The 23,217-nt window shown below is 39.4% G+C and overlaps 1 protein-coding gene across 14 annotated transcripts in view; it reads left to right on the top strand.

Annotated features, from left to right (window-relative positions):
* CHRM2 (cholinergic receptor muscarinic 2) overlaps positions 1-23,217 on the top strand; it is an 800,456-nt gene that overhangs the window by 297,951 nt on the left and 479,288 nt on the right. For 2 of the 14 annotated variants that reach the window (XR_013829692.1, XR_013829694.1), the window contains one exon: positions 2,743-2,794. The exons of 11 other annotated variants lie outside the window; for them this stretch is intronic. The gene's annotated coding sequence lies outside the window, so the exon portion shown is untranslated. Of the gene's footprint in view, positions 1-2,742; positions 2,795-9,240; positions 9,632-23,217 lie in introns of those variants that run through there. One more of the 14 variants, XR_013829703.1, reaches the window with a different exon arrangement.

Raw genomic sequence — 23,217 nt, forward strand, 5'->3', positions numbered from 1 at the left:
CCACTTTTGGAGTATATCCTAAGGAAACATCAGATGTATACTCAGAATTTATATGCATGCTACTTGCAACATTATAAAATAAAATATTGGAAGTTCTCTAAATATCCAAACAAAGGGTGGAAAACTACGCAGTATTTAAATCTCAAAGTCTATTAAAGACCATTGGACAATGCTGATAGTATTTTAAATAAATTTTATGGTGTAATATTGGATGCACATTAAAGAATCTTTATTACATGCATGTATAATTTGATGCGTTATTAAAAGAACATGCATGAACAACCTAACAACTTCAGCAGTAGAACATTCTCAAATATCACTGAAGCTATCTATAGGACTCTTGCCTATCCCACTAACACATAAAAACATATCCCTAATCTCTTTTTTTTTTTTTTTTTGCGGTATGCGGGTCTCTCACTGCTGTGGCCTCTCCCGTTGCGGAGCACAGGCTCCGGACGCGTAGGCTCAGCGGCCATGGCTCACGGGCCCAGCCGCTCCGCGGCATGTGGGATCCTTCCGGACCGGGGCACAAACCTGCATCCCCTGCATCGGTAGGCGGACTCTCAACCACTGCGCCACCAGGGAAGCCCCCTAATCTCTTGATCATGCATATGGAAGTGTAATATACAAACAGAGAAATACCCAAATCATACGTATACAGATAATGAATATTGTAATTGAGCACACCAGAGTAACCAGCATCCAGATTACTGAACATAACAAGCACCAGAGACCCTCCTTTGTGCAGTCTTCCTGGTGCTTCCCCAAAGGATAAATCATTATCCTGACTTCTAATACCATAATTACTTAAGCCTGACTTTGAACATTACATAAATGAGCTCACATAGTATGCATTTTTGTGTGTGTCTGGATTCTTTCTAGGCACTGTGCATGTGGATATCTCACTTCCAGACTGGTGGAGTAAGGTGTTCTGAAAGTCCTGCTCCTCCATGTAAGAACAAGAACACTGGCCAAAAGTCTCATAAGGCAGAGTTACAAACTGCCTGCTCAACATTGGAAGCAAGTACTATCACATACTAAACATAAAACAGGCAAGTCCAGCAAGAGTGCAGGGCACAAAATCAATATACAAATATCAGTTGTATTTCTGTACACCAGCAATGAACAATCAAATTAGAAAGCAGTTCCATTTAAAGAGCATCAAAAAACAAAATACTTAAGAAACAAATCATGCAGTGAAAACTAAAAACATCATTGAAAGAAATTATAGATCTACATAAGTAGAAAAACATCCCATAGTCACAGATCTGAAGAATTAAAATTGTTCAGATGAAAATACTCCCCAAATTGATCTATGGGTCAATGCAATCCATTGTCAAATGCATCGTTCCTGGCTAATTTCATATCTCCCACTGAGAGAAAAAGGTAGTAACGCTGTTAATACTCACAATACCATGGCTTTTAGAATTCTGTTTGCATAGAAACAATATGGATCTTGTTGCTTCTGCAGTTCCCTAAGGCCATTTATTTAATGCTGGTTGCATCATTACCCATGGTGCTGCATCTTCCACTGTGCAGCCCATGAATATTGGTTTCTAATGACTCAAAAGCTATTACTACGTTTCACTGATGATGAACACAAAGGCAAATATTATCCAGAGTATAAAGGAATATATAAAACAATAATCCATTTTCTGGTCACGTTAAATTTATTGTTTGAAATATAAAACAACACATCTCCAACTATATCTTCTCTTGAACACTTTAGGCTATAATCACTACATTCCTAGAATGTGATCTTATTCAGTGTCACCCATACCCCTGCCTTCTAAAACACTGCCACCAGTGGAGAAAAGAGGCAAGAACTCACTGTTCAAAGCAAGAAGAATAATTCCATTCATGCCAGGAATATTCATCTCTCATCCAGCACGGCTTAAGCCTGACTCGGAAAGGCACAGCCTTACCACATTGATTAGAGGCCAGAGGGCATTAATCAGAGGGTCCCTATGGCATTGTGGAGTAAAGGTCTCATCACCTTTGGAGGAATTAGCTGCAGCCACTCCTGATGGATTGCCTGGAACATGATGTAAAATCTGTGGAGAAGGTGGATGACCTCGTTGGGTACTGATGGTGGGGCTCCCAAGAGTAGTAATTGGCTGCTGGCATCCATGCTGCCCTCAGTACTATATAAAGAGGAGGTCCAACACAGAGGGGTGAGAATCCATGCAGGGGCCTACACACGGGACCCATTTTCAAGGGCTGACAGCAGACCATTAGTAGCCCCGAGCTCTGAGCTTGTCCTGCATTCTGACTTGGATAAAAGTTATCCTAAACCAGTGTGTCAGCACTATCTCACTGGAACATCCAGTTAACCCCACAATCATGGTAGAGAGTCAAAGAATACCCTGAAGTACAGAAGCAGAAACTGTAGCCCACATAACTTCTGGTATGTACACAGGACACCACACCTGGAAAGCACTATTAGCCTTGGTAGGTCCAGCTGCTGGAATGGGACTTAGAAATTTTTGAGATTGATGCTTCCAGTGAAAGAGACACACATGGCACCGGGTCTGGGCTCTAGATGCACTGCCTAGAGAACCCTGCTGCCCCTGGCTAGTCCCAGGCACAGGAGGGTGACTTAGAATATTTTCAGGAAGGCATTCCAAAATGTGGGGACACCTGAGGCATGGGGGCTCAGAGCAGGAAACCTAGTACAGTTCTAAGAATGATATTGGCAGAGACAGCTACTAGTTTACCAAAATTCATTTCCTTTTCTTCTAGGCAGACAGCAAGATTATATGTTCTAGGCTTCCTTAAACTTAGGTGTGACCAGGTGAGTTCTAGCTAGTAAAATGTGGACGGAAGTGATATATGCCACATTCTGACCTAATGCATGAAAACTTTCTACATGACTTTCTGCTCTCTTTTCCCTTGCTTTATTGGTTGGTTGTTGATATTCAGGGTGAGCATGGGACGTATGTATTGAAGATGACCTAGGTTAATTTGGCTGCCTGAATCAGAAGTGAAGCAGAACTCACAGCTGGGATTTGAGTCTAGCTGTTATAGCAACTAAACTAATACAGTAATGTTGTAAAATTGTGCATATTTATGTCAGAATTCTTACTATTAAACTCAGGCATGTGCAGTGACTTAGAAAGGTGCATTATTACCACTTAAGGCTCACTGAGTATGCATTTTGCCCTAAAATTAGAAGTGGAGTGTAATATTAGTAATATTACTAATTTCACATGGAAGAGAAATACTGTAGACATAATTTATCTTAGATTTAGCAAGCCTATTGCCAATGTGTCTCATGGATCCCTTTTAGCTATATACTTATTAATAAAAGGGTGACGTTTAATGAGCTCTGTCAACACAGAGGGAAATTTCTAGTCAAGTTCCATAAAGTGTGTCATTCATTGTGTCATATTTCTCATTTTCAGTAGCGACTTGGATAAAGACAGATGAAAAGTACTTATCTAATTTTCAGGTGATGAAAACCAGGGCGAGATAATATAGTATGTCAGAATCAAGATCCAAAATGGTAGACTGAAAAGATAAAGTGAAACAAAGAAAATGAAATTTAGCAAAAATAAATGGCAGATGCAGAATTTGGTTTTAATGTAAATTACCTCAGTATGAGAGACACAGCTGATTTTAAGGGGTAAAATCAAGGACATTCCTGAAAGAAGTGGCACTGGTTCAAAATTTACAACTTGCCAGATAGGTCACCAAAATGATAACATAGCTGCTCCTGAAAAATGGCTCAGATAAAGAATAGTAGTATAGATAGACCTGGTACCCTTCAAACACTGACTCTTAGTGGAGGTGTTTTGGGAATCTGTGTGTGTATTTTTTTTTTTTAATTGTCTTAGTGCTTTTGGTATGGTGAGCATTACTAGCCAGCAATGCGTGACATACTACACTGCCCGAGACAGGTCAAACCTTCTAGGAATTGTCCTATATCATCTATGACTTTCAAATATCCTACAGGATATTATTATAAATAAAAATTATTTATAATCATCTAAGCTTAAAACCTAATTTCACATAGTTTAAAATCTTAAAGTATTTTTGCAGGGTATTAATTTTCCAGGTGTATAACTACTATATGTCAAAGGGAAGATCGTTCTTTGGTTTTTATTCAGAACTTTACCAGGGGCTGTTTACAATTTCAGAAAATTATGTCATTGGTAGCCACACTATTTGCTCCTGTATCAGCTGGCATTTGAAACGGGTGCATTTATGGAGATATATGTGTAGGTGCTACAATCTCTTTTCTGTTAGGTCTGCCATTGTAGTCTTGTGAAAACATTTACATATTGAAGCACACATTATTTTATTATATATCACTTTAAAAATGTCTCATTTACAATGTACTTAGGATATTAATTTTTTGAAATTACTTTTGTAGATAAATTTTCTATTAGTGTTTTTCCAGGATAGAAAGAGAGCATTACAAAATATTTACTTACTGTAAAAAGAGATGTTGAATCACACAAAGTCGAAAACCACTGATGTAAATATCTACCTCTCACCTATAAAAAGATTTGGTATCCTCTAGAATTTAAAATTATAGGGAACTTAATAGATCGTGATATGATAATCTAGAATATAGGCCTCTGAAGGAAAATATCAGATTCTGAAGATGAAATGAGAGGAACTTTATTGAACATATATTATGCACCAAGATTATGCTTATTTAATGTTCTTAATTTATATCATTTTTTAAAAAATATTTTTAAATTTTATTTATTCTTTTTTTTTTTTTTTTTGGCTGCGTTGGGTCTTCATTGCGGTACACGGGCTTCTCACTGCAGTGGCTTCTCTTGTTGCGGAGCACAGGCTCTAGGCATGAGGGCTTCAGTAGTTGTGGCACGTGGGCTCAGTAGTTGCGGCTCACGGGCTCTAGAGAGCAGGCTCAGTAGTTGTGGTACACGGGCTTAGTTGCTCCATGGCATGTGGGATCTTCCCGGACCCGGGCTGGAACCTGTGTCCCCTGCATTGGCAGGCAGGTTCTTAACCACTGCGCCAACCAGGGAAGCCCCTATACCGTTTTTTAAAAAACGTTCACAATAACCTGTTTAGGTAAATATTATTTTCCCATTTAAAACTGAGGAAACAGACTCAGAGCATTTAAGTAATTTATCCAAAAACAAAAGCTATCATGGTTTTGTTTTGTTTTGTTTTTTGCTATTGTGTTTTGAGTACAGGATTCAGACCCAACTCTATTTGGCTTCAAAACCCAAGTTCTTAATAGTTGTGCAAGAGAAGATTCATGGGAGCGTAATAGCTGCCTCCAGTTACTTGGAAGGGCTGATGTTACAAAGGAATAGGCTTCACCTGGGCCATTCCAGCGGCTATAAAGCTCAGAATAGTGAAGAGAAGTTAAAGAGAGCTAGATATTAGCTCTATTTAAAGAATTTTATCAAAATTGGTTCTCTCTCCAACAGAACAGTACTTCCCCAGGAAGTACTGATCAGAAAGGGTGACACCAAACAGCAAAATCCAGTATTGATTATCTTGTATCAGAATTATTGAAGAAAGATTTTCTGCATTTGGGTAAGAAATTTGGTGCAGAGGTTAACTCACTTTTAACACTAAGATTAAGTGACTCTACTGAATTGTTTACTTCAACCTTCTATATGTAAGTTCCTTCTACACCACCCTGACATATGATCATGGAACCACTAGGAGCCTACTATCTCCTATGTATTCTTGTCTACACTTAATTCATATAACTCTCCAACATTCTATTTATCCTTGAATACCACCTTAAATTATTTTTGGAGCAGTGTGGAAGGGAAACATGTTTTCCCAAAGAGGTCATGCCATCATAAGACAGCACAAAGGATCAGAAAGATTTTCCTTACTCTGACCTTTTTATTTCTATTTGTTGGATCTTGAAATATTTGCAGGTGAGTCATGTTTTCAGATAGGCTTTGATAATGAGCCATTGCCCATTTGATCTTTCTTCCTATGTGCTGGCTAACTCTCTCTGGAAGATATTTTCATTTCTAAAAACTTCCTTTTATGGCATGGACACCAGAAGAAAACACAGCTGTACATAGCATATTTGTACAAGATTCAGGGAGCTTATTAGCTCTGGTCAGCATCTCGGCCCCTCTTTCAGGAAATCCAGTGAACCTAAGGGTTTTAAAACTCTGAAGTATATATATATATATATATATTTGAATTTTATTTTACTTTTTTATACAACAGGTTCTTATTAGTTATCCATTTTATACATATTAGTGTATATATGTCAATCCCAGTCTCCCAATTTTAAGAAAAAAAGCTACTATACCAAACCAAGTATACATGGTATAATTAAAAACCTCCTCATGGTCACTCTCATGATGGATTACTATCCAACACAGCTACAAAAGTGAACATGATTTTTTTCCCTGAGTGCATCAGAACGTGAACTTAAAAAGGTCAGAGCTTTTTCAATTTCAGGAGGGTCACCTATAGTCATGCCTTGTAGCTATAGTGGCAAAAGCAAACATAAGAAAGGAATTTTTGAGAAAAGAGTCAGTGGTAGATTGTCACTGATTTGCCCTGGGCACTGGTCTAGAGATTTGACCTCAGAGTTCCCAGACTTTGTATTTCACTGCCTTGAACCTTGTTGACATTTGCTTGTTTGACTGTGCTTCTTGCCTGCTTCTACATAATAAAGTGGAAAGTAACATAAACTTCCTTTCAGTTAAATATAGATATGGGCCATATAAGGGATATTTGTGGGCTGGTTGAGCAGTACAGATTACTCATTGGGAAAAAGGATTTTCAAATCGTAGGCCAAATATTTATGTTAAAAATCACCAGTGTCTTGAGTTCCTCACTCTGTTTACTGCCACTCTAAAAATCAGTAGAACATGTCATGATGCTAAGGGATAATGGCTGCTCTCTGACAGCAATAGGAAGCAATTATGTTTGTATAATAACAGTAAATTCTTTAGAGTTTAAAAGAATTATTTCAATACAAGCCTATTATAGCCTGAGAAGATAATTTTAGGCCCTATATAAACCTGTGATCATCTATTATATTCCCATTATTCAATAGCTGCAAGAGTTAAATTGTTTGCCAAGGCTACACACCTCTATTAATACAGATTGACCTAAAAATGATAACTCTTAGCAACCTGCTTGATTCTCTTTCCATGATTCCATATAATTACAAGACGTTGGGACATAGGATTCACATATGTTAGTCTTTCTAGACATCGTATACCTAGCAAGATGCCTTAAACTAGAAAGGACTCTGTTATGCACGTATTGAACTGAATGGACACCATGGGTCTTCTCCTGACCTAAACTTTTCTTCCCAGTGGGCATTGCTTAACATTAGGCTGCTCCTTGTCTTTTTATTCCCATGCGGAAAGTTATTCCTATAAAAAGGCCATTAAAATCCAAGAGAAAAATGAGGGCCTCAGAGGGATTCTGCTCATTATCATCAAAACATGGATTTGCGAGTAATTTAGCTAATTGAACACAATAAATGCTGTAAGACACATAAGCATCATTTGAAGGGTGAAGGATATTATTATTTCTGACAGGCTGATGAGGTCAAGGTGCAGACAGTGTGCAAAATGGGAAAGTTTTGAGAATTACCAATAGATGTAAACCATGCTGCCTCAGAAAATCAGATATTTTATCATGCTGAGCATATACTCGTTACCTGAAGGGGATCTCAGGCTCTTGACAATACCAAAAAAAAAAGAAAAAGTGTACCGAAGTCTTCCCTAGGGAACTGAGTTGTGGGTTTGAAGTCTTGACAACTGACTTAGGCAATGAAAAATTTACTTAATCCACAATGTCGCCCAGAGAAGACCGTGTATTTCCAAAGCTAAATCTATCAAACAAGCAAAGAATCCCACACAAAACAGGTAGACTGAACAGCAGAGACCCACTTTGCTTACATCCATAAATATCAGAGCAAACTCTATCTGAGCTTCAACCTCCAGCCTAGTTGCAAATGATGTCATTATGCAGACCTAGCTTCAGCATGAAGACATAATTAGTATTCAGTCTGACAGAAAGCCATTTCATTTAATTCCACTGGCTGAGATCCAACTGGCAGTATATATATGACAGCATACGAAACAGGCACTTTGGGTAAAAGCAGGCTTGGCATTAGTATGCTGAACAGTGACCTGGAATGGGAGCAGGGACAGAGCAAGGTTGGAAGGAGCAAAGGAACAGAGAGGGAGTTGTTATTCCAGTTCAGAAACCCACTGAGTTTGTGTTGTAGATGCAAAGGAATGAGGTTTATTTAATAAAGATTCTTAGGCCCTGTTAGTCATGCTGTTTGACAAATTTATGAACATAGTCATGATTAACTTTTAACCTGAAAAAATTACAGAAATCCTCCCAGGATTTTACCTGGAATGAGAATCTGATCCCACATATTAAGTGCCTTTTGCAATATGAACTGAAAGCTATATGCTGTTCCTTTTAACATGCTAATTCTTTCTCTGTGATCCTGAGTAAATTTTGCTTGATCTGGGAACTGTCTGTGAAAAGTATTTAATTGACTCAGATTGCAATTAACCAATGATGACATTTAATGCTCCAGATTCATTCTCCACTCTTTTCCAATTCAACATCCTGGGACAATGACCTGTGTAGACTCTGTCAGCAGTCTTCTTTTGTCCTAAGGTTTCTGGTTGGATTTTGTCAATGGGAGGCACCAGCAAGAGATCCAGAGGCTGGAAGGAACTTCTTGCCGGTTCCCCATGTGACCTTCTCTACTGAAGGTCACAGTTCCTCTTAGGTGGCCCTCTGTAGAGCACTCTCTCCAAGTTCTGTTATTACTCCTGTCCTTTTTGTTTTCCAGTCCTAAAAGCGGTGCCTGATCTCATAACCCTGGGGTCCTGCATCATTGCATTTTTTCCCCCTGAACCTTGCCCGTATCTTTGAAAACGGGCCTTTATTAAACTCACCTCAAATTGCCTAATTTTGGTTTGTCATCTGTTTCCTGATGACTGTTGACAGTGACAGCCTCTGACATTACTGGACAAAAATTAGAATCACTTAAAAGAGAATGTAACCAGGGCAGGCCAGGAGAATTTTGCTTCATAGGAATGGAAAGTAGGGAAATTAATTAGTGAGATTATGAATGAAAAGGAGCCTCAGAAATCTGAGATGCGTTGATAATTTATTGTCCTGAAATTTGTGTCAAAGATGTGTCTGTACATTTGTTACTGATCCTTTCGAGTCAGTCCCCAATAAGGGTCCTCCTGCCTGGTGTCCCTCGCACCAGTAGAAGGAGATGGAGTTCAGTTCTGAAGCATAAGGAAGTTTTATTCGTTGATCAGAGAATGGAGAGGCACAAGCTCCTGCTCTAGAGCGCATGCTCTCCTGACAGGCCGTGGGCGGGGCTGTTTTATAGGGATACGGCAGTGAGGAGAGGGCAGAGCTCTCGCGGGCGGCACAGCTGTGCTGCTTGGTCTCCAGATTGCAGTGCCAGGTGCAGTGTCTCTGCACACGGCCCGCTGCTGCCATCTTGAATTGAGTGCCGTGCGCCGAGGTTCTGCACACAGCCCGCCTGGCTGAGGTGGCGGCAGCCATTTTGCACTAGGGACTCTGGTCTGAAGAGACCGGTGTGAGGCCTCTGACCCCGGCACCAAATGAGCGAGTGAAACTAGGAAGCACAAAGAGGAAAAAAAAGGTTAGACTTTATTTTATTACCCAGATTCTGTTTCTGTGTCCCAGGAATTGTTCATGAGCTTTACTGGGGACAGTGTTCAAAGGGAGTGCTTTCCGCATAGGGAAAGGGTTGGATGCAGGAGGAGCTGGTGTTAGTAAAATTGGGTTTGGTCCATAAAACTACCGAGTAGTGGGCTTCCCTGGTGGCGCAGTGGTTGAGAGTCCGCCTGCCGATGCAGGGGACACGGGTTTGTGCCCCGGTCCGGGAAGATCCCACGTGCCGCGGAGCGGCTGGGCCCGTGAGCCATGGCCGCTGAGCCTGCGCGTCCGGAGCCTGTGCTCCGCGGCGGGAGAGGCCACAACAGTGAGAGGCCCGCGTACTGCAAAAAAACCCCCCAAAACTACCAAGTAGTCCCTGTCCATCGTGGTCCAATTCTGAATAGAGGAACCACATTTGCTGGAACAGAGAATGTTGTCATCCCCGATGACTGAATGTTCTCTACTGCGCATTTCATACCCTCTGCTTTGTCTTGACCAAAAGTTAGCCAGGCTTCTCTCCTCCCTACAAGTTCCTGAATTTTAGGTTCTCCCAAGTCTGAGCAAGAGCTGAAAGAGTGAAATGTGCCCCATGTCAGCTCATCCTGGGAACTGGCTGATCTCAGCCGGGCACCGTTCCTGTCAGACTCCACTAGGCATGTTCTTTTGCTTGTGCAACTTGTTCTCCCAAGTTTTGCTGATCTTTGTTACCCGTCCTGTCATCTGTGGAGGGAGGGGCTGTCACTTCGTTCACGGCTTTTCAGACCAAAGTGCTGGGTGCGTCTCTGCCCTGACCGCTGCCGCATCTTGAATGGAGGTGTGGGGGGCAGCGGTTCTGCTGGAAACTAATCCAACGTGTTAGATGCGAGGTCTCTGCCCATGGCCCCCTAAAGGCAAGTGGAACTAAACTAAGCACAAAACAAGAGGTTAGACCTTATCATCTGGATTCCGTCTTATTTTTCCCAGAGACTCTAGTGAGTTTTGCTGGTGATAAATTCGTCATCAGTAGAGCGTGTGCTTTGATGATTGTTATAGAAGTGAGCACAAATTTAAGTTGGTTTATACTTGATTTTTTATTTATATCTATAATTGAGTTGATGATCATGAATGAAAATAATGGGTTTTACTTGGTTGGTATGAGAATCAAGCTTTCCATGATGACCTTGCTAACATTCTTTTTAAGCCCCATATTCCAGCATTATCATCCATGCCAGCACCATCGTTGAATGGGAATGGCCTGCAGGCTCACTTTTCTGATCTTTTACTCTTTCGTTAACTTACTCTTTTTATTTCCTGGTTTGTAAGTCTGAATCTTTAACTTAGAATATAAAGCGTCATCTTTTTTTTACCTTTAGTTCTTTTATTCTCTCTCTTTTATAAATATTTTTAAAATGAAGAAATCAAGAGGAAATAAACAGGAGACAAAAGCAGAGAGATATATAAATAGAACAGGATCAATTTATTGTTAGAAGATTAGACAAAGAGAAGCCGTTACTTAAAGGCATAATAAAACATTCTACTCTTGTCTATCCCCACTGAGAATGCTTGCCTCTTATACTGGGTTCAGCTTAGGTAAATACTAGAATGAGTCTTGGGATGATAAAAACAAACACAACCAGAATATATTGCAAATAAAGGGGGAACATTGGCAGTTTTACCTTACCCGCAAGACTGTAGAGAATATGCATATTTATATGACCCAAAACTTGCAGTTTACCATATATGATTTCTTTGGTTCGGCAGATACCTTTTGAGCCCCTACTATGTGTGAGGCAATGCCATTATGCTGGGTACATAGCTGTGAATAAATTGAGCATACATCCCTGTTCTCATGGATCTAACATTGCAGTTGGGGGTAGACAGTCAATGAAACATGAGTTAAATATACAGTATGCTAAATAGTTGTTGGAGGAGTCATTGAGAGGACTTGACCCCTGGTTAACCCGTGAGCTGGACCCAGGCAATCGGAGGCTCCTGACCCCCTGCCCTGTGCTTGGAATGTATGCTCTGTCCACCATTCCCACAGTCAGAGCCATTTTCGAGGACTCAGCCTTGAGAGAGTAATGTGTGGTTGGGACCATCTGGACTGTATACGTGACTGAACCCTCTTAAAGCCTCTACGTAAACTTTTAAGATTCTGGCGGTGAATGTGGAGTCTACTCATCTCGTGGCACCCAAGACAAGCCTTGTAAGTAAGTTCCTTTGGTGACTAGAACTTCTGCCTACCAATCGGGAGTACTCTGTCTCTTTCTTTGGTCTCTTCTTGCCCTCCCTGTATGGAGGCCAGTTTGAGAACCAACAGTGATAAGAGCTCTAGAGAAAAATGAAGCAGAGAAGGGAAATAGGAAGTGCTAAGGAGGAGAAGTGTTGCAGTTTCAAAAGGGGGTATCAACAAAGGTCTCCTGGAGAAGGTGGCATTTGAATGAAGGCCCAAAGTAGGAGGAGATGCCCATCCATATGTGGTTATCTGGGGAAGGTGTAGCATTGGGAATACCTAATGCAAAAGCCTTGAGACAGAGGCATGTCTGAAATACTGACAAAACAGAAAAAGCAAGAATATTCATATGGCTAAAGTAGAGGAGGTGAGAGATTTAGAGACAGCTAGTGTAGGTCTGGGGGTGGCAAATAAGAACCAGATAGTAAATATTTTTGGCTTTGCAGGGTGCATAAGGTCTCTAGAGTGTATTCTCCTCCTCCTGTCCCTTCTGCTCCTCCTTCTCTTCCTCTCCTCCTCTTTCTCCTTCTCCCTCTTCCTCTTTCTCCTCTTCCACGTCTGCTCCTGCTTCTGTTTCCCTCTTAAAAACATAAAAATGATTCTTGACTTGTGTGTTACAGTCTTCTGGCTGGATTTGACCTGCAGGCAGTAGTGTGATGACCCATGCTATAGCTTACTTTAAGAGACAGTCAGCAAGTCACACCAGTTATCCAGCCCCAGATGATGATAGCATGGACTCTGGTGGCTGCCTTGGATGTGGTAAGTTAGATTCCAGATTTATTTTGAAAGAACTGCTGAAAGATCTAATGATGAATTGGATGTAGGGTTTGAAGGATGCAGAGAAGACTTGGATGACTCATTTTCTTTTGAGTAGTTAGAGGAGGGAGTTACTGTGTATTGAAATGTGGCATCCTGATGATAGGTCAAGTGAGAGGAGGACTGAAAAGTGACCACTGAACTTGGCAAAAAGAGGTCATTGCTGTCTTTGAAAGTTTTAATGGTGTTTTGGGGGAGCTAACCCTGATTTAACCTTGTGTGAGACAAGGAAGATTCGAAATTGGTGACAGTAGATAGAGACAGCTCTTTTTTATAAATTTTTTCTTTTAAAAATATCATAGAAATGAGTTGATAAATGAAAGAGGATTAGGGGTTAAAAAGAGGTTTTTAAAATTATTTTTTAAGGTAGTAGAAATTATAGTAGGTTTGCATGCTCACTGGAGTGTTGCTCCAGTGAAGGGAAAGTTGATACTGCAGGAGGAAAAGAGAATTGCTGGGATGATGTTTTTGAGTGGATGAAAGAGGATGGAATGTTACCAAGAGGTGAAATGGGAGGCCTCAGCTAGGGTTTTAGACATTTCAACTGTCATAACAGGGAGGAAAGCAGGAAATAGATATAGGTGGGTGGATAGATATATTGTGAGAAATTGTGGAAATCCTCCTTGATTTCTTCTGTTTTCTTAGGGAAAGAGAAGCTAGGCCATCAGCTAAACATAAATATCGTGGAGGAGGAGTTATGGGTGTGAAGAGAATAACTTGTGAAATAGTTGTCTGTTAGGAAGTGTAGGAGGGTTGCCACGAAGGGTCCATTTGAGGGTAGTGAATACGTATTGAATGTAAGACTAGTCAGTGTGCCTGTAATTTTCTCTGGCCACTTTCACCTGCAAAATAACAAAAGCACCTGATTTAACCAAGTAATGCTGAGTAAAGAAGGGGACAAAAGATTGCATGTGAATGCAAGGAGTGATTATAATTTAGACCATGATATTTCATCTGGTTAGAGAGGGAAGTAAAAGACTGAGGGAAAAAAGGGCAGTGAAGAGGAGGCAGGATTAATGGCTTATAGGTTCTGATGGGGTTGAAGAATTATACAAGTTGAGGCACTGGATAGAAGGAGCTCGAAAGATGGGAAATGCTGGATGGAGAGTGGGATGTTAAAAATTAGATTTGAGGGGTTGTAGTTTTTGGTAATGAGAAAGTCTGAGATATAACCATGAAGTTATGGCTGTGGTAGGGTGGAGAATAAACTCATTTTAGAGAATTAAAAATTAAGAGTCTGGGTTTTGAAATAAGCATTTACTTGAAAATTTAAACCATGAAGGATTGTCCCAAGTATATTGTTGCAGAAAGTGACAGTCAGCCAAGAGCTAAAATCTTCAAGGAACAGCACAAGTGACACTTTGGCAATGATTAATGATTATAGCAAGGAGAGAGGTGGTAGTCTAGTTTAACTACAGGAGATTCAAAGTTTGTTTTGCGTTTTAAAAATTTTTGTTTTAGGGAGAAAAGAAGAGGGATGTTCTAGGAGAAGCAAAGAGTACAGAGTTCCAGTGATAGGGAGGGAATGAAAGACAAAACATACATTAATCGTTAGGGCTGCCGGGAAAGTCAGATTTCAGTAGAGGAAGTTGAAAAGGGAAATACAGAAAACAGGTGGAGAATATGGCGAATTTTGCTGATGGCTGACTGAATTTCCAGAGTAAAGAGTGGATGGGTTTGGGGAGTTACAGAGAAAGAGGAGGCAGAATGAATTTCTAGGGAATTAGAGTTGGAGGTTCAGGGATAACCTGGGATTGTGAGTTTCTTTATGACTGAGGGAAACAGTTGTAAAGTGCACAGTGATCTTGGTGTTGGTGATTTTAAGGCAATCAGGACTGGGTTGCTGGGAAGGGAGGGGTAGGCATCTTGTTAGGAGCGTGCAGAGCTTTGGGTCCTGTTTTGCTCCTGCCAGAGAGGTATGGAGGGTGGAAGATGATGGGGGAGTGGTCTTACACAGATTAATATGTGTTGGTATATTAACTGACAATCTGATTAATAAGAATTATTGTCATGGAATTACCTTTTTAAAAAGTTCACTGTCATCTTGTCTATAACTATGATATATCAAGTAATTATCCACTGCCACGATATAATTGGAATTTACATAAACTCTATATTGTTAACTTCTCACAAAAGTGTTAGGAAGGAGATATTGTAAACTCCATTTTAAAGTTTTTACACTTCCGACAACTGAGACCCACAGAGATTAAGGAGCCTGTCTGGGTCTCAGAGTGAGTGGTGAAGAAATCAAACCTGGGCCATGTAGCTCCCAAATCACTCTTTTTCTGGTAATATTATCTGATTCTCCACTAAGGCACACACCCATTGTCTCTCTTTCTAATTATTTCACTTGGATTTTTCTCTTCTGTGACACCAGATAGAAATCTATACATGGGAGACATGCAGGCCTTTCTACTGATGGATGATTTTCTGGAGATTATATTATTTGGAGAAAACTAAATACTGGCTGAAAAACTATCTATTTTATTAGTGATGTCAAACATAATGATTTCCCCTAGGCTTGGTACAGTCTGACAGAAAAAAAATTTCCAGTTATAGACTAATTGATTTTTGCCATAACTCAAGCAAATAGAGATTTCCATGATCTTTGCTTAAAAGAGAATGTAATCATCCTTGCCTTTATTTATATGCCCTGCCCGCTATAATCTTCAAGTGTCCCCCTTCATTTAAATGCCCTCTTCAGTAATTTATCTCTGGACTTTTCCTTGAGATTAATGTTAGGCTAATTTAATATGTTAGTTTGAATTTGATTAGCCAAGGGACCAGTACGGTAAACAGTACAGAGTGACACCATACAAAGGCATTTCTCATCACAGCTTAATAATACTGTTGCTTACTATCTTGAGCAACGGTATCTGCTTTAGAAACTGGCTTTATCATTTCTCTCTTTTCTTGCTTGGAGCGGCAGAGAACCTTCTCAAACCAAGATGCAGAAAGACTTGCTTTTGGAATATGAAAGGATTCACAAGTTTCGCACATTTCAAAACTTTCTGTATTCGGGTAGAATTTCTTTGTTTATCTAGGTTTCCCCTTTCTGATCTCTTCATATTCTTGCTGACATTTATGAGAACTCTTCCCACTTAAGCACCTCTTGTAAGTTAAATACATTTTAAAATTACAGAAGAAAAAATTGTATTGCGTAGATTATCTTTTCTACTTATCGTACTCAAAAATCTACATGATGGAAATAATGTCCCAAAACAAACAAAATCATCACCATCAATCCAAACATGACAAACTGTGAGCAAACATTGATCAAAAGCAAAACATTCAAATGGCTCTTTTCTGAAGGAGAAGTAACTATCTCATCTAAGACTAGAGGACTGTCTTCTTTGTTTGGGGGTGTGACGTGATTTATAATAAGAAATATATATTTGGTCTTTGTCATTTCTGGCACAGAACTCCTAAAACCCTTGGAATTTTTTGTGCTAAGAGCTATAAAGATATCTTTTGATACGTTAATGAGGTGACTTTTGGAAAGCCCTTTTAGGCAAACTTAGGACAGGGTTGGTTGCCAGGGAACCAACCATATGATTAGAGGTTTTGAACTTTTAGAACCTCTCACCCCAACCTCTGGGGAGGAGTGAGGAGCTGGAAGTTGAATCAGTTGCCAGTGGCTAATGATTTAATTAAGCATAACTACGTAATGAAGCCTCCCTAAAAAAAAAAAAAAAAAAAAAAAAAAAATGCAAAAAACAAAAACACAAAAGGACAGGATTCATAGAGCTTCGGGGTTGGTGAGCAGGTTTTAGGGAAAGTAGTGCACGTGAAGAGGGCATGGAACCTCCAGGCCCTGCCCTTTCCCTCATACATTACCCCATGCCTCTCTTCTACCTGGCTGTTCCTGAGTTCCTTTTATAATAAAATTGAGGATCTAGTAAGTAAAATGTTTATCTGAGTTCTGTGAGCCACTCTAGCAAATGAATTGAACTCAAGGAGGAGGAGTGTTGGAACCTCTGATCTATAGCCTGTAGTTCAGAAACACAGGCGACAACCTGGACTTGCCACTGGCATCCTAAGTGAGGGAGGGGCAGTCTTGTGTGACAGAACCTTTAACCTTTGGAATCTGATGCTGTCTACCAGCTAGTGTCAGAATCAAGCTGAATTCTCAGACCCTCTGCTGGTGTCTAAGAATTGTTTGTTGGTGCTGTGGAAACCGTCCTCTTCACCCACCCAATTCGGAAATGGGTGACCAGAACATAAAAAAAAGGGGACTTCCATCTTATTAGGTCCAACCATGGGGAATGATTTGAGAGCTTCATATTAAAGGAAAACATTAGCTATTCTATGGAGTAAAAGAGAATTGAAGACATAAAAATACTTAGAGTCTTGGTGAAAATTGTGAGGAATGCTGGTCAGCAATAATATAATTTCTAGAACAGAACAGGAAAGACAAGATTAGTAATTATTTCTGAACATTAGGTGCATATTTACAATTGCATAATTTGGCTATCTTACCCTTTTCCAGAGAGATGGGGAACATCTTTAAATTAGAGACTATATTTTATTTACCTTTATGTACCCCACCAGGTCTACCAACCATTCTTTTAATCATTTGTGCATTCATTTATTCATATATTTATTCTGTCAACAATTATTGTGTGTCCACTGTGTGTGGCAGGCACTGTGTTGTGTCTAGAAATAGAGGAATAATTCATGGACCCTATTATCATTTTCTTATTCACTTGTTTACTCATTGATTTAACAAATATTTAGCAAAAGCTCATTATTTGTCAGGCATTGCTTTAGGCATTTAGAATACATCAGTGAGTAAAACTGATAAATCCCTGCCCTGGTGAAGCTTATATTCTAGAAGAAGGCCACAGAAGATAAAGAAACACAAGAGGTACTATATCAGAAGGTAAAAGCACTATGGGGAAAATGAGTAGATCAGTGCAAGGAGGCTCAAGAGCGCTAATGTTGGAGAGGGTTGCAGGCCATTATTTTAAGAATGGTAATAGGAGTAGACTCTCTTGAGAAGATGACACTTGCGCACAGAATTGATTTAAGTGAAGGAGTTACCCTTATGGCTCTCTGGGGAAAGAGGAACAGCCAGTAAAGAAGCCCTGAGTTATGATCCAGTAACATAAAGAAACCAAAAGGAAGCAGGTAGGGAGTAGTAGGAGTTAAGTTCAGAGAGAGTACAGAGAACTTCATGATGTGGACCCTTTCAGGGTTTGGCTTTTTCTCCATGTGAATTGGGGAACCATGACAGAGTTTGAGCAGAGAAATTTAAGCTGACTGACGTTTTAAAAGGATCACTCTGGCTGCTGTGTTGAGAATGGGCTACTTGGAATCAAGAGAAGACATGGGGAGACCAGTTGGAAAATTATTGCAGAAATCCAGGCTTGTGTTGACAGCTTGGGCTAGAAAAGTAGAGAAGTAGTGGGAAATGACCAGATCCCACATATATTTTGAAGGTAGAGCCAACAGAATTTCCTGATGGATTGGGTGTAGGTTATGAGAGAAAGAGAAATGTCAAGGATGACTCTAAGGTTTCACGGATTTCTTAGCGTAATGAACAAGAAAACCAATGGTTACCACGTAGTGCAAAGAATACTACAGGTATAAGTAGGGTCTACTGAAAGCCTTGAATTGGTATATTGAAATTAGACATGGTGCCAGGGAAGACTTTCTAGAAGAGATACTAGTTGAACTGACTCTTGGTAAGATGGGTAGCTGTTTGTGAGCAAAAGAAAGTAAGGGAAGATAATAATGCAGATAATAATGTAGACAGAGAAGAAAGTAAAAAGGCAAGAGTAAGCAAGGAATACAGGTGAATCGGTGAGAGAGGAGGCTAGAGAAGTAGACAGCAGGAAATCATGCAGGGTTTATATACTAAGTACAAAATCTTAAGCTTTGTCATGAATGTTGGGGATAGCCTCTGGAGGTTATTAAGCAGAGGTGTGACATAATTGATAAAAGGATGATTTTTGAAATACTGTGTCAGAGAAGATATATTTAAGGGAGACAGTTATGGATCCATTTAATGATCTAGATAAGATACAACGAAAGCATGAACTATGTCTGTGACTGAGGGGACACATGTGAGATTGAAGGTAGGATCTATAAGCCCTATTATGTAATAGATGACGATGAGGGAATACCTCAGGGTGTCATCATCTGATAGAGGAAATAAAGAGGTAAACAAATTTGGAGAGGAAGATGATAAGTTCAGTTAGAATAAAGTGAGAGTGTGGATAGCCAAGTTGAAATGATTAATGAGGTTGACTATATGCGTCTAAGCTCTGGAGAAAGGTCCAGCTGGGGCTTTATGCTGGAGAAGCATAAGCGTATAGGTGATAGCTGAAACCACATATTTGGATAATTTCACTTAAGAAGAAAGAAAAAATCATATTGCTGAGAACAAAGACAACTGAAGTACCAATATTTAAGAGGCAAACATAATGAGAGTTGCCATTAAAGAAAACAAGGAATGGGAAGAGAGAAAGGCACTTCGTGAGAGAGGAGTGTCATAGAAAGGTGAGAATTTTATGAAAGAGGAAGTGGTCAACAGTGCCAAATGCTCCAGACCCTCAGGACAGGAGGTAAACATATTCCATTGGGTAGCCATTATGAGCATCATGAGTGAGACCCCCAAAATGTTGTGGTTTATTATCCTAGAAGACAGTGTAGAAGCTTCTAAACAAAGGGTGTGTACTGAGAAAAGTTGAGCATAGGCTCCCAATTCAGAAAATGGGTCAACATTTGTAACTCTAAGTAAGTTATATTAATTAGATACAGGAGTTCAGTACGTCTGGTTTCTTTGATCTTTTCCTCTAAGAATATCTTCTCTCTGTTTTTATATTTTAATAAAAATATATGTGTTATTGTAGTCAAAACCTGGGAATTATTTCCCTGGCTTCCTATGGAAGAGGTATTTTTCCCACCTGCTCTGTGCCTTTGTCTTTTTTTTTTTTTTTTGGTGGCACAAACCCAACTTGAGGAGTGCCTGTCATATAGAAAGCATTCACTTGGCGTTAGTGAATAAAAGTAAAAACAATCTCAGTTCAGAAGAGATAAGTAGTCATTTTAAATCTTGTCAGTTGGTGGCAGGTATAGTGCATTTGTAGTAGGAACTGTTTCATAGACACAGATCCCCTTAATTTCTAACCACGGTACCTATTTGTAAACAATGGATATGAAGAGCAGGGCAAATAAAGGTGGAAGGAGCAGAACAACACATGTTTTTCCTTAGAAAACCAACTCAAAATAGAATCCCCTGCTGATGGCTGGGCCAGAAGAGCCACACCATATACAATGTTCTAGGAATATCTTTGTTGCTGTGGGCCTGCTAATCACTTTGTTCAACTAATCTACTTGTTTTCTTACTTTTCAATTTACACTTCACATGTGTCTTTTTAAAATAATTGTTATTATAATTTTTCTAAAAGTACGAATAATTCTAATAATAGTCCAATGGAATACAGAAAAATATCTCAACTACTTGCCCAGCAGGAGGAGCTGTCCAAGTTAACATTATGTATGACAAGAAAGGTAACGAATGCCTGCAGTACAAAGAAGTAGAGCTTAAATTAAATCTGACCTAACTTTAAAAAGTGTGTGAGAGAAATGGCTTTGTCAGGGACCTCAGAAATACCAAGTATCTATAGGTAGATGTGACTAAGGGTAGATTTTCATAAATACATGATCCAAGTGATCCCTGTCCGGAAATGATGAAAACAAACATCTACCGTAAACATTGATTAACAAAAAGTTTTTAAAGCTAAGAGAGTTCTTGTTATAATGTGCAAAGCTACACCTTAAACAAATAGTTATTTTCCACCTCAGTATTCCACTATGTATACACTCTCAGACACGCCTTTACTCTTCTGACCATGAAGATGAAGAACATAGATCAGAACCATTAAGATCTTACTGTTATGAACACCTTGTCCCTTCCCTCATTTTTTCTTTCAAGTCTACAATGCATTGTGTGCTTGAACTGTACTCTCCAGCAGCCTCCTGTCACCTGTCACCTATCTCTGGTGCTCTCCTGCCGGGCTTTTCTGCATAGACGCTGGAGGGTTAAGACCATGATATTGAGATTGTGTTATTTATGCATCAACTCAAAGGCCACCTGTCCAATTCCTGTTTTCTTGTCAATCCCAGTCCTGGAGACACTGCAGTTTGCCCTGATGCAGAGAACAAGCTTGCTCTGGAGGTCCAACAGTACCAAGTTTAGGGCCAGAGAAGAGCAAGTCTTAAACTCAGAGTAAACATAGATCCATAATTCCCTACTCCACCTATGTTCCCTGATTCCTGTAGCCTCTTTCACCATTCATTTCATGTGCACAATAACTTCATTTATTCACCCCAGATTTATTAAATGCCAGTTCTGTACCCCACTCTATTTTTGTGCTAAGATTACAGTGGTGACTAAGATACCTGTAACCCTAAAGAAGGTTCAACATAGTGAGAAGAATAGAGTCCTGAGTTACAAGGAGGAGGCTTACAGTCAAGGGTGTGGGGAGCTGTGTACTCTGTGGTGAGGAAGAGTAGACGGAAAATATGTGGGGAGCTGTGTGCTACAGTCCAACGGCTAACCCTATACTACTTTTGTGTTTGTATGGGAGGTCAGTTCTATATCATTAGTATTTTCCCATTGGGCTGTTCCTAAGGTCTAGAATCTGAGGTATGTTTAAATTTCGGCCCAACATTATATAGTTTTTCTGTTTAATCTATTTTCAAACCTCCCCAAATAATTACCTGTCAAACAAACAGGTGTCAGATTTTGAAGGCCCTTCTCTGTTGCCATATCTACCAAGAAGGCTTTCCCATTGCCCATGTTAATTCTTCCTTTTGGAAACTCACATAGCACTTTGTTCCTTTTTTATGGCAAGTTTTCTTATTCTAAACAGTATATAGTTGTTTGTATGCTATACTTGATTTGATGAATTTCAGAGTCTAATACAATACTTTTCAAATGGAACTGACCTATGAACTATTTCCCTTTTGCTCTTCCATACCACATATACTCCTCCACTTCTGGAAAAAAGGCTAAAACCAGCCCAGCCTCCAAGACAGGTCTTTGTAAATCATATGACAGAGTTCTCCTTACATTCAACACAGTCATCAGATGTCAAGCTGGGACTTATTCTGAAGCTTACTTGGCTATGAAAGGTAGGATACCCATCCTCACACTCCTTACATATGGACTATTGACATTTTTCTGTCTTTTGTTATATCCAGTGCAGAGTGAAAGACAAGTCCTCCAGCTGAAGGTTTGTGTATCAGCCTCATAAAGCAAAGACATGTTTACATTAGCGCTTAGAAAGTGATTACAGAGTGACACAGGTCGGGAGAAGGTGAGGGAGTGACATTACATTTCAACAAGCATTTGGAAATCTTTGTAACTTAAGGCTGTACAAATAGACCCAACCAAAAAAGGAAAAGTTGTGTCTGTTTTTGATGGATATTCCAGCAGAGATATATTCTTTTGCATTTTTGTTTATTCAGCTTAATGGAGGCTATAAAAAGGTGCTTTTGATTAAGCAGTTTAATATCTTATATTTATATAGTACCTTTCACCCCAAAAGACTTAATAAACTATGTTTATACAGCTTTATAAATCGTATAAAGAGTTGGCCTTTTCTTCACCAGGACTAGTAGGAAGCCATCTGTGGTAGACATCTGCCCCACTGAAGGAGGTGAGGAATTCAGGCCAAGCTCACCAAGGTAGATTTAGCTGGTACAGAAATCTACTAAAATTCTAACTAGTGGACAAATCCTGCCTTGGCTTATGAGTTTGGGGGGGAGGAGTGTGGTGAGAAGATGAATTAATCTACTGTTTAATTAATTGATTAATCTCCTATTTAGACAGCTGCTGTTGAGCCTCTTTGTTCTTGCCTGTGAGTGAGGAAGGTTTCATAAAGTTTTGGTATTTCCTGTCTAAAACCATGAACTCATTTCTATTAGCTTGATTAAAAGTAACAAAAATACTTCATCAGTTACTAAACTTTTCCAAGATATTTTGTTTGGGACCCATGTAGCCTATGGTTAGAATGAAGAATAATGGTGCACATTTATGACTGGGTTATTATACAAATAATAAATTTATAATAGTATTTTAATTTATATTTAGGTTATCCATGTTGAAGATGATTTTTAAATGATAAATACTGTATTGATTATAGCTACGAGTGTTAACTAAAATGGAAACAATTATCGGATATCATATTGGGGTCACTGGGGTCATAGTGTCATGTTCTTTTTTTTTTTTATGTTCTTATAATAGTTTCAGGTGCTCATTCTTGACAACTAAAAAAATAACCAAAATACAGCTGATTAGCTATAAGAATGGAAGTAAAATTATAATCTACAAGCAATATATTTATTATTATGTTCTTGAGACTTTAGGTAGCATTTGATCTTTAATATTCAATGTGAATTCCCTATGTCTCTCTCTCAGTGCCTGTCTGTCTGTCACACACACACACACACACACAAACACACACCCCACACTCATCCCTAATTGAAGGAATCCTAAATCAGGATTCAAGAGACCTCTAGGTTAATCT

This window comes from Stenella coeruleoalba, assembly GCF_951394435.1.
Source record: "Stenella coeruleoalba genome assembly, chromosome: 9".
NCBI lineage: Eukaryota > Metazoa > Chordata > Mammalia > Artiodactyla > Delphinidae > Stenella > Stenella coeruleoalba.